Genomic DNA, 13,403 nt, shown 5'->3' with positions numbered 1-13,403 from the left:
AAGCTCCCTAGTTTATGCTACCACAGAATTTGCTCCCTATAGAGTTATATGTTATTAACGACCCAGAGGGGTGGGCCGCTATGGCCTGCCAGAATGATACAAACTAACCAAAATCCAGTGAGGTGGATTCTATTGACTGTGGGGTGTCAGATTGACCATATCAGCAGGTCTGTCAACTCGTCATTCATCCCCTGCAGACAGTATTTTTTTTGTATCTTTTTTATATGCTTTTTATGTAAGTATATATTTATAAACTTTCATTTTTGACGTTTTTTCATAATAATTTAGTGATAAGAACAATATTAAAGGTGACTTAGCTTATTTCTGTGAGTATAGAAGTCATACTGATTTGAAGTTTTTTTCTCCGATGTTATACATAGAACACTCCCCTCTGCCAACGCGTTTCGCCAGTCTTTCTCAAGGCATGGGGTTCTGATGCATAAAATGTACCTAGTTTGCGTATCAGCGGCAACAGTTGCCGCTGATACGCAAACTAGGTACATTTTATGCATCAGAACCCCATGCCTTGAGAAAGACTGGCGAAACGCGTTGGCAGAGGGGAGTGTTCTATGTATAACATCGGAGAAAAAAACTTCAAATCAGTATGACTTCTATACTCACAGAAATAAGCTAAGTCACCTTTAATATTGTTCTTATCACTAAATTATTATGAAAAAACGTCAAAAATGAAAGTTTATAAATATATACTTACATAAAAAGCATATAAAAAAGATACAAAAAAAATACTGTCTGCAGGGGATGAATGACGAGTTGACAGACCTGCTGATATGGTCAATCTGACACCCCACAGTCAATAGAATCCACCTCACTGGATTTTGGTTAGTTTGTATTTTGAACTAGTCTTTGTCTCTTATCTATTTTGAAGACTGCCAGAATGATAACACAATTTGCTACATCTCTGGGTCCTTCATGCCAGTCGAAAGGTGCTTCAACCCATGTGAACAGGGCATGGTCGCTGCTGCCACTGCTGTTCTGAAGATATATCAGTTCCTTCCAAATGCCTGAATCACTCTGTATTCAATGCACACATTTCTTAAGATTTTAACCATACTGTCAGTATCCTTCACAACCTGTAGACTGGCCACCTACTTAGGCATTCTCTTGACAGGTAACATTGAACTGAAATCTGTTGCCCGTCCTGAAACGATTTCCACAAAGGTGGAACCATTTCTTGCCTATTTCGGCTGGACTGCCATAGCCCTTCATGGGTGTCCACAAGAAGATCCACCCAAGATGGAGTTGAAACCTTACAAAGATGGTTTCCACGTTTTTGTGGATGGTTCGCAGACAAAAACTGGGATCGCGTTTGCCTAGTTTGTATACAACACCAAGGAGCAGGTAGGGGAGAGTGGATGGAGCGTGATGCTCATCTCTGTAACTGCTCAGGCCGCAGAATTGGCCTCCTTGCTACGAATGCTTGAGACCTACCCTAACCAACCTACTATTTACTCAGATTCCCCCTATGCTATAAAGTGTATACATGAGAACCGTAACAAATTTCAAATTAGAGGGTTCATTGATAGCGCAGGAATACCCCTCCAACACATTGCCTTACTTGAACACCTTATGGCAGTGTTACAACAAAGATCTACTTCGGCAGCCATAGTGAAAATAAAGGCTCAGGGTAACCCTGACACTTCTTTCACCCAACAGGCACATCAGCATGTGGACCTCTTAGCAAAGGAAGCCACTAAGCACAGATACACCTTGTCCCAGCTCGTTTGCACCAGAGCAAACCCAGAGAATAATGAGCCCTCTTTTGTCATAGGGGCCACACCCACTGAGTTACGGCTATGGCACACATTAGGCTGCAAACAGATAAAAGGGGTATGGAAAACAAATGACATGAAAACGTGCATATCCACCTCTTCCCTGTAGTTATATGCACAAGATTATCAATGTTGTTCACCTTGGCTGGTTAAGTGCTGAATATTGCATTTAACTGGCTATGTGTTAGCCAGCTCCAGAAACCCAGAAATCCAGTGCCAGTGCCTGAACATGACCCAGCATTGAATTTCCAGGGTTAATGCCGGCAGTGGTCAGCAGAACTGAATATCGGGCCCAAACAGAATACTTGCGCATTTAATTGTATGCTTATCCATAAAAGTGACAGCAGGGTAGTTATGTATAATTCTGTTATGATGTATGCAACATAGAGAACCCAATAGTATATAACCTATATATATTATCCCAAGTGGTCTATAAAAGCAATACCAAATTTAAGTGACTTACTCCACTCAATAGGAAAAGTGCAAAGATTCTACAAACTAATCCAGGAAAAGGCCTCAGCGATGGAGCCTACGCACAGTCATAGACTGAATGAATCAGCGTAGCTTCTAAGCTCCTTGCTCCAATCATTGGCCAAAAACCTGTCGCCATTGTGTATTTTGCTGAGAACTGTTGATGAGACATTGCTACTAAGTAAGTTAGTTCTGTTGAATAAGTTTAATGATTTTATTACCAGTTACTAAACTGTTTTTTTTGTTGTATACAGAAGCCTGTAATGCCATGACTCTGGCCCTGACGCAGCGGATGGAAATACTGACCCGCGAAACGCTGGCCGCGTCGGCATGTTTTTGAGTTAATATTGCCCCGGCATTTCTTCAGGCTACTACCGCCTTCAGATAAGTGGCGTTTTTTTTAAATTAAAGGCTGTTTTTCTAAAAATAATCTTAAAGTCACTTTTCTCAGTGTCATGGATTAGTGCGCTGAAATTGAAGAAAAGATAAAAAGACAGAATACATATAGGAGATATTTTTAGCCTTAAGAAAGGGTTGTTGGTTTAAAAAAAAGCCATGATAAACAAAATAATAAAAATTTTAAAGAATGTTTTATAAAAAAGTTTGTTGTTGAGTTTCAATAAATAAGTTTAACAGGTTTTTGGCCAATAATTGGAGCAAGGAGCTGAGAAGCTATGCTGATTCATTCAGTCTATGACTGTGCGTAGGCTCCATCTCTGAGGCCTTTTCCTGGATTAGTTTGTAGAATCTTTGCACTTTTCCTATTGAGTGGAGTTAGTCACTTAAATTTGGTATGCAACATAGAAACATGATGGCAGATAAAGGTCAAACAGCTCATCCAGTCTGTCTATACCAGGGGTCTCAAAGTCCCTCCTCGAGGGCCGGAATCCAGTCAGATTTTCAGGATTTCCCCAATGAATATGCATGAGATCTATTAGCATACAATGAAAGCAGTGCAGGCAAATAGATTTCATGCATATTCATTGGGGAAATCCTGAAAACCCGACTGGATTGCGGCCCTCAAGGAGGGACTTTGAGATCCCTGGTCTATACGCAGTAACCATTATCGCTTCTTCTCTCTAAGAGATCCCACTGACTATCCCAGGCTTTCTTGAAATCAGTGGCATAATGTATAAATGAGTTCCCACTTATGCATATAACTTACAGCATACTGTAACATTACACTTTTCCTTGCCTTATTAATATGACTGCAATTATACCAAGCTTATGTAAGGTCCAACAGTACTGGGTTATATTAAAATTCTATGAGGGATCTTCAAAACGTTTACGCACATTTATTTTTTTTTAAGATTTCAAAAGCAAATTGCATCACTTTTCCAAATAAACACCCTGTTTTGCCATACATTTTTCCCAGCATCTTACTAACATGCCATCTTACCACTTCTCCTGCGAACCAACCATTTCCCACAAATATATGAAAGTACAGAAACTTTTTGAATCTGGATGCCCAAATATCGATATAGAATAGACTTTCACCAGGTGGCGTCAGGGTGCTAAATGGATGCGTCTACTCACAAAATCACTTTCTTAGTGCTAGGGCAAGCTCTGAGGATTTTAGATTTGCCGACGGAAAGGCTGCAAAACTAAAGTTACTATATAAAGTGTTTCTTGGTAGTTCTCTAAGATCACCATTAATATGATTTTAATATATTAGATGCTGTTTGTTCCTGAAAGATTTGAACCTTATTTAATGTTATCATATAAAATACTGTTTATACTAAACGTGTGAATACTCCAATGAATTATATTTTAAGCCATTATTTTTATTAACATTTTCTATGTTATAAACTAACTTCTGGAAAACCCCTGGATGAAAACATGTCTTCATTTATGCGATAATTTGCATTGAATAAATATCAATATGAACAAATTACATCTCCAAGGTTTCTGAAAAACATATGGGCATTTGCCTACCAGGGGTTATTAATTTTACACTTTCCATCTGGAGCCTATAAAGGTTCCATTCTAAGAGATAATAAAGATCCAAGGTCACATTAAAACAGAGTTGACTGAAGGCAGGGCGAACTGTGTATAAAATTAAGGTCATAAAACCTTTACTAATTCTAACATCCAAAGCCATGTTGTGAACACACAAACAAGAATTTTTCTTAAACACTAATTCACATAATAGGATTTAATTTTATTCCAGGGTATTTTAATGTAGTAACATGTATTCCTGTCAAAAATAAAACTTTCAGATGAATGACTGATGAGTTTATTTTTGCTCTATTGTGTGGGGTAATTTTATTTTGTAAAAATATCTTTATTGAGCATTTACAATGCAACATGAGTACTCATAGAAACATGACGGCAGATAAAGGCCAAATGGCCCATCTAGCCTGCCCATCCGCAGCAACCATTATTTCTTTCTCTTTCCGAGAGAACCCACGTGCCTATCCCAGGCCCTCTTGAATTCAGACACAGTCTCTGTTTCCACCACCTCTTCCGGGAGACTGTTCCACGCATCTACCACCCTTTCTGTAAAAAAGTTGTTCCTCAGATCAAGCCAGAGCCTATCACCTCTTAACTTCATCCTATGCCCTCGCATTGCAGAGTTTCCTTTCAAATGAAAGAGACTCGACTCATGCACATTTATATTACACTAGCTGATGCCCCGGCGTTGCACGGGTATTTAATTATAGCAATAACACAGTAAATGGATTCAAATAAAGATACTTTATAGTGGTGAATGAAATTATTTTTTTACAGCTTTATAAAAAGTACAATATTCAAATTATAATGTGAAATATTTGACAAAATGAATACAATACAACTAACACAAAACTTGATTATAAACAACATTTTTAGTTTCACCTCCAGGAGCAAGAACATATAAATTCTTGGGTGAACCCACCCTTGAGCAAGCAACATAGAGTTGTCCATGGGAAAAACAGGGGGATCTTAAATCCACTCCACAGTATGTAATAGTCTGTCCCTGTGATTTGTTGATTGTGATAGAGAATGCAAGTCTCACTGGAATTTGCAATCTCTTAAACTGAAAAGGAAGATCTGTTGGAATAAGTGGCATCCAAAAGTTTCAGTATTGATTTAAACAACTCAATATGTGGAAACTCAAGTTGAAAAGTAACTCCATGCAGTTTTTTCCCGGTTCAGAATGGAACCTGTGTTCCTAGTTCAGCATATGTGAGTACTCATGTAATGTAATAACATTATGAACTGGGGTGCATGAAGGAAACAGTTACAAACACAGTTAGAACATACAAACTCTATATGTATGGTGTCCGTGGTAGATGTCCCTAGTGGTTATAGTGTCATAGAAAGTGTTTTATAGTTGGAATTACTGTGAGAATGGCAGCTTTTTACATTTTTTCCATTGACATGAATGGGTGAAATCTGATGTTCTGTTTGTAGCTCCGCCCACGTGTGCAGGTGGGCCGCGAGACCCCCAGAACATATCACCCCAGGTAGTGAGGGATCTGCATACCACGTTGCGTTCAAATCGGTCAAGCCGTTTTTGAATTACTGTGAGAATGGCAGCTTTTTACATTTTTTTCCATTGACATGAATGGGTGAAATCTGATTTTCTGTTTGTAGCTCCGCCCACGTGTGCAGGTGGGCCGCGAGACCCCCAGAACATATCACCCCAGGTAGTGAGGGATCTGCATACCAAGTTTCGTTCAAATCGGTCAAGCCGTTTTTGAATTACTGTGAGAATGGCAGCTTTTTACATTTTTTCCATTGACATGAATGGGTGAAATCTGATTTTCTGTTTGTAGCTCCGCCCACGTGTGCAGGTGGGCCGCGAGACCCCCAGAACATATCATCCCAGGTAGTGAGGGATCTGCATACCAAGTTTCGTTCAAATCGGTCAAGCCGTTTTTGCGTGATCGCGGCACATACACACACACATACATACACATATACATACCTCCGATTTTATATATATAGATAGGTTTTGAAACGTCTCTATCATATCTCCCCTGTCCTGCCTTTCCTCCAAAGTATACAGATTGAGATCTTTAAGTCTGTCCCCATACGCCTTATCACGAAGACCACACACCATTTTAGTAGCCTTCCTCTGGACTGACTCCATCCTTTTTATATCTTTTTGAAGGTGTGGCCTCCAGAATTGTACACAATATTCTAAATGAGGTCTCACCAGAGGCATCAATACCACTTCTCTTTTGTGCAAAAATGTTCTTCATCCTCTAAATTGTCTGTTCCCTCTGGTTTCTGCAGCCCAAATGCATGATCTTGTATTTCTTAGCATTAAAATTTAGCTCCCAAAATATACAGTGTTTACGGAAGAAAAAGAAAAAAGAAGCTTAATTACATTTAAGTTGTAAGAGACTATGAAGTCTAAAATTTATGAAAAAATTTTTTCACACCCATGTTTATCAAGTTTCAAGTTTATTTATTCATTTGATGAATCGCCTATTAAAATTGCTAGGCGATGTACAGAGTCCATATAGAGAATAATACAAAGAAACTATCAATTAACAAAAATAATAACATAAAAACAAACATGAAAGGGTAGGGAAGGATTAAAGTTTACAATCTTATATTTGGTAGAAAGGGTAGGCCAAGAGGTAAGGGGCTAAAATCCAAAGCACAGTTCAAAACATCCTAAAAGTATTAAAAATATCCAAAACTTTAAATAAGATTTTAAAGTTTTTTTAAAAGTTTTAAAAGTTTTAAGTATTAAAAGCATCCTTAAATAAGTAAGATTTTAAAAGTTTTTTAAAAGTTACAATATCTTTTTCAGATCGAATATATTGAGGGAGGGCGTTCCACCATTGTGGTCCCATGACTGTAAACATGTCTGATCTCCTTGTACCTATGATTTTCAAGGAAGGTACTGAAAGCATATTTTGGTCGGAAGATCGAAGAAAGCGTTGGGAGTTATATGGGATTAGAGATTGTGAAATAAAAAGTGGTTCATTAGAAGCTAATGTTTTAAAGATAAGTAATAAGATTTTAAAGGTAATCCTGTGGCTGATTGGCAGCCAATGGGCGTCTTTTAATAGTGGAGAGACGTGATCATACTTTTTAGCGTTATATATTAGTTTAATGGCCGTATTTTGTAATAATTGCAGTCTCCTTTTTTCTTTCAGAGTGATATTAAGTAGAAGAGCATTGCAGTAGTCGATTTTTGAGATTACTAGGGAGTGAATAAGTATCTTTATCGATGTTAAACTGAGAAATTTAGCGATTGAGCGTATTTGTCGTAGTTTAAAGAAACAGCTTTTAACAATAAGAGAGATGTGTTCATGGTAAGTTAGTTTATCGTCTATAATTACGCCTAGTAGTTTAATGGAGGGAACCAAGTTGAGTGAAATGTTATTAAGAATAAACGGTTTTGACAGGATTATATCTTTTTTCCATGTGAATAACATTGTTTTCCATGTGAATAACATTGTTTTTGTCTTATTGATGTTTAATGCTAGTTTATTTGTATTAAGCCAGTCTTGAATTTTTTCCAATTTGTGATTGATAGATGTGATATCAGTGTTATTTTCTGGGTCTAACGGATGAATGAGTTGTATGTCGTCTGCATAAGAAAATGGAACAAAACCGATGGATTGGCAAATACCTAGCAGTGGTGAAAGAAAAATATTAAACAATAGAGAGGACAAAATAGATCCTTGCAGGATTCCAAATGAGGAAGAATAAGATGTAGAGTCTTCATTATTAAACCTAACTGATGTAGTGCGGTTAAGTAGATACGAATTAAACCATGAGAGAACATTCTCACTTATTCCTAGTTCTTCAAGTCGAGAGAGGAGCAAGTTATGATCTATAGTGTCGAAAGCTGCGGAAATATCTAAAGAAAAAAGAATGACAGATTTGTGATGATCGAGATAGTATTGAATATTAGATGTTAGGCCTATTAAGGAGTATTCTGTATTATGAAATTTTCTAAATCCTGTTTGGTTGGGGTGCAATGCGTTAGTGTTTTCTATAAAATCGGATAGCTGGTTGAAAATCAGTTTTTCTGTCAATTTCGCTAAGAATGGTAAATTGGCTATTGGGCGGTAGTTGGATAGTTCGTTAATACTGTTTTTATGATTCTTTAGAATAGGAGTGATAATGGCGGTCTTCCATTGAGATGGAACGGTAGCAGTGAGTAAACTTTTCTGAATGAGAGAATGAATGAAAGGCCCAAAGTGTGAGAAGTGTTTTTTCAAATAAAAAGGTGGAATGAGTTCAGAACGGGAGCCTTTTAGATTGACTTGTTGAAAAAGGGATTCTATGTCTTGAATAGATGGAATTTTAAAGTTAGAACATCTTGCTGTTGGAATGAATTTTTGGTGATCGGGGCAGGTAGGTTTGGATGTTGTGTTATGAGTAAAGGAATTGCGAATATTATTGATCTTTTGTGTAAATGCATCAGCTAAGTCTTGGGCTTTTAATGTGGATTTTTGAGTGGAATTGTTTATTTTGTTTTTTGGGTCTATTGATTTTAGGATATTGTACAGTGTAGAAGAATTTTTTGCTTTTTCGATTTTATTAGAATAATATGTTTTTTTTGCCTGGTTAATTTTTATTTTATAATGTGAGACGTTGTCCTTATATGATTGAAGATTATCTGAAGTTTTATTGTGTCGCCATTTTCGTTCCAAAGAGCGCAGATGTTGTTTGATCAGGCGAAGTTCAGTCATGTACCAAGGGTTTAAAGTTTTTCGTAAGGGAATGGTTTTTGATATTGGTGGAGATTTTTTGTCAAGAAGGGATATCAAAGATGAATTCCATGCAGATAGTTGGTTTTCAATGGAGTTTGGAAAGGACGTTAAGATTGTTGGGTCAAGAAATGAAGTTATGTCTGTATTGTCCAAGTTAGTATAATCTCGGACAATAATCGTTTTGGTTTTAGGAAATGATTGTAGTAGACTGAGTTTTGGTAGATCAAGAGAAAAGGATATGAAGTGGTGGTCGGACCAGGGAACTGGAGCAACTGACAGATCAGAGAAATTTGAATGTTGAGATAGTGGGACGAAGATCATATCCAAAGTATGATTTGCTATGTGAGTTGGTACTGATATTTTTGGGTGGATATTAAGAGGTGATAAAATATTTAATAAGTCTTTGGCGTTGGAATTGTTAGGGTCGTCAAAATGGATATTAAAATCGCCTAAGATAAATGGAATAGTTGTCGCAGAACAGAAGTTGAATATGATATCTTGAAGAAGCGAAAGTTTATTTTGTCCTACAGGGGGAGGAACATAGAGTAAAAGAAAATTGATTTGATTATTTGAATTATATTTGAGGTGAAGATATTCAATTGTAGCATCCTTTGGGGAATAATCATTTGTATTTAGAAGATCATGTTTATAAATAACTGCTAGACCTCTACCTTTGCGGTTATGGCGGTGGTTGAATAAATACTCGTAGTTAGGGGGACAACAGTATGATAAATATGCTTCTTCTCCTTCAGCCAGCCAGGTTTCTGTGATAAATAAAAAATGTAGATTGCTTTTAACTATGTCATCCTTTATTAAGTGATATTTATTTTTAATCGATCTAGCATTTATGAGCCCAATTCGTAAGCGATTGGTATTATGTGTTTCTGTGTTTTTGCAGGAGGGAGTAGAAATTGGAATTTTTAATAAGGAGGAGTGACGCGGAAAAATTGATTTAAAAATTGAAGGACGGTGGTCCCAAAAAGTTGGAATATTGTTCATGGGCATATTAGTTATCATTTTGGGTTGTGATGGGTAGATTAAATCAGAGGTTAGGATTCCTATAAAGTATAAGCCAATAAGTGTGAGACTTATGAACCAAATTATGTTACTAATAAAAGCCTTGTTATTAGAAGATGGTGGTGTGTAATTTAGGGCGCCCTCTGGATGCGCACGAAGGAGCAGGATCTGCTCCTTTTGCGCGCTCCTTTGGCGTGCGCCGCAGAAGGCCTGATTAAATGGGGCATCAGCTGACCTGGTGGGGGAGGTGTCCGGCGTGCTGCCGCTATGCGGCGGCAGAAGAAACAGTAAAACTAAACAGAAAAGCAACAGTAAAACAGTTAAAATAAAGGTAAACTTAAGAAACTTAAAATATCAGCTAAAATCTTTAAGCAAGTTCTTGAGTGCAGAAAAGGCTTGTGCAGTGGTGCTTTAGTGAAGTGTGCGCCGCAGAAGGCCCGATTAAATGGGGCATCAGCTGACCTGGTGGAGGAGGTGTCCGGCGCGCTGAGGTCTTTTTCTCCATTTTTTTCCTTTTTTCTGTTTTTGTGCATCTCTGCATGTTAAAATCATTTATTTGAATGGATGTGGTATAGATGCAGGTAGTGGTCTGTTCATATAGAAGCCAATGGTACATTATTATATTCTGAGTTTGGTTGTTGGACATGTGCTTTCTCTAATAAATATAGTGTAATTGAAATCACCAATTATTATACTGTTACCTAATTTGATAATCCCTACATACTTAAAACTCACTACCAATGTAATATTATGGTTGCTCCACGTCAAATGAAATCGTGGGCTAGTCAAACTTCCTGTTATACAACAAGCTTTTGTTTTATCAAAATGTAGAGCCGTGCAATTATTTTGCAGCCATTCTGCTATTTTATCCAACCATCTGAATATAGATATGAATTAATATCCACCTCTTGAATTAAATGAGCTCATGGACTTTATTTTATAAAGTAAAATAACATTTACATTGGTATTACATGTAGCTCACTCTTGTGTCCTCATTGCAGAGAATGGATCACTATGGATCTACTGAAACCGATGCAATACAGTATAACTCTAATGATTTGTTCTAAATGACAGGGAGTAAAATTTTTGAGTTTTGAGTCTCCTTTGGGCTTAAAATTCTGAAGACAATACAACACAGTTTTGATTATATGACTCTCACTAATCCGACCATCCAGCATATTGGAAAGACCCCCTCCCAGTGATGTCATTATGCCACCATTAAGAAGCGCACATGTTCTCTTCCTGTTTTCTGGCTTCACATGCTGCAAAGAAGCCATGTTTTTTTTTTGAGCTGAGAAGACCATGCCTTTCCAGCGGGTGTAGCAATATTTGGACCTTGGAACTTTTGCAATGAGGGAACTACTTTTGATCTGAGACTGTATTTCTCTGCAAGGGAACCATGCTTTGCATCTGATACTTCTTCATGCATCCCTCATCGCAGTTAAGAAGTGCATGGCTTCTCTTCCAGTTTTCTAGTACTAAATGTTTGGACCTGGGACTTTGATTTTTAAGTGAGGGAGCCTTTTTTTAAATTTTAGACCGTGCTTCTCTGCAAGGGAACCATAATCTTTGGACCTAGGACCCTGTTTTTGCAGCGAGAGAACCACTTTTGAACTGAGATGTTGCTTCTAACAAAGCTTGTTTGAGCATTGGATGAAGATAAAGGAAGTGCTAAGGAAAGTGAACAATAAAGATGTTTTGAGCTAAGACCTTGCTTTTTCAGCGTGGCAGCAATTTTTGGACCTGACACGCTGCTGCTCTGCAAAAGTAGCACAGTTTGACTCGAGAACCTGCCTTTCCTCCCAGGGAACTATTTTTGATCAGAGGCAGAGCTTTTGCAGCAAGGGAACAGCAGTAAGTTTTATGCAGTACAGTATGTGGTGGAAGCAGAGGATTGCATTTCATGTGACAATGGCAACAACATCAAATTTATACCACTGCCAAGAAAACTTGATGATGATGATGAGACATAAAGAATCGATGTGTAGTGCTGGAAGATGGTTCCCTAGGTCAGAAAGCGCTCACCATTCTACTAGGGCAGACATGGACAAACTATGGCCCGTTTAGTCTTTTAATCTGGCCCACCGACCATCCGGCCCTTCTCCACAGCTGGGCTTCCACTTAACAAACATTCAGCGCCTTCATGCGCCGAGCCTGCTTCACACATATTCTAGAGCCCTGTGGACCTGCCCCCCTTCTTCCTCCTTCATGTGGGTGGAGGAGTTTGGTGCCGCGGCAATGGTAACAATTCATCCTGAAACCCGCAGGGAGCGGGGCGACTGGTGTGCGTGAGCATCGCCGCCAACCTCTGTCCGGCTCGGTTTAGCGGGTGGCATGGTTGTGCATCCCAAATGGCCGAGAGGAGGTCTCACGCCTGAATGGACGAAGCACTCGTGGCAGGCGTGACCTGCAGCACTTTAGGGGAGCTGTTCCCTAGCTCTTCTCCTGCGCAGTGCTGTGGCGGTGGCGGGGGCTGCTGGACCGCGTGAAAGGTGAGGAAGTGGAAGGAACGAGGAGAGGAACAGACGCCAAAGGGAAATGGGTAAGAGAGTGTGGGGAGAAGATGCTGCTGAAGGGTACTGGGGAAGAGAGAGAGAGGGGAGAAGACACTGCTGAAAGGAAGTGGGGAAGAGAGAGAGGGGAGAAGACGCTCCTGAAGGGAACTGGGGAAGAGAGAGAGAGAGAGGGGAGAAGATGCTGCTGAAGGGAACCAAGCTCGCAAGGATGGGATGGGTCTGGCCCCTCTGTCAAATTTAAGAACCCATTGTAGCCCACGAGTCAAAAAGTTTGCCCATCCCTGTACTAGGGCAACATGAGGATGATGATGGAGGACTTTGTTGGACTAGCACAAAACCGACCTTTTTTTGGATCTGTAATTCAAGTCACTAGGACTCGATCCTGAGTCGATGGCACTTGCACATGCACACTTATTTCTGTTTGTTCATTTACATTCACAGCACTTTCTTTATTCTTATGCTAATTCTTAGATCTGCTTTGCCCGTGAACTTGGAGTGTGGAGAGTTTCCAGTTTTAGATCTGCTGTCTTGATGTCTGCTTCATACTGTTATTGACTGGAGAAGACAAAGCAGTTAGTTTGAGAACCAGAGCTCCAAACATGCTCTGTGCAATTGTTATTTTATATTTTGAAATGTACTGCTCATTTCTTATTTCTGATCACATTGCTTACTGCAAAAGACAACTCATGTGAGGTTGAACACGCAGTAGATAGATATGGCTTCCTTGCTCGGTTCTGTATTTCTGTTCACATTGTTTATGATTAGTATATTTCAAATACAGATACCCTATGTCTGCTCTTTATGCATAAAGGGCCTGATTCACCCACAATTTGTCTCTGGCTAGAGTGGCTCTAGACATACTGCAGGATGCGAATAGGCTTGTTTTCAAAGCACTTCGGCACACAAAGTACCATACTCTGTGTGTCTACATGCTTTGAAAATGA

Source organism: Geotrypetes seraphini, chromosome 3 (genome assembly GCF_902459505.1).
Source record: "Geotrypetes seraphini chromosome 3, aGeoSer1.1, whole genome shotgun sequence".
NCBI lineage: Eukaryota > Metazoa > Chordata > Amphibia > Gymnophiona > Dermophiidae > Geotrypetes > Geotrypetes seraphini.
The sequence above is the reverse complement of the archived record's forward strand: the minus strand, read 5'-3'. Positions refer to the sequence as shown.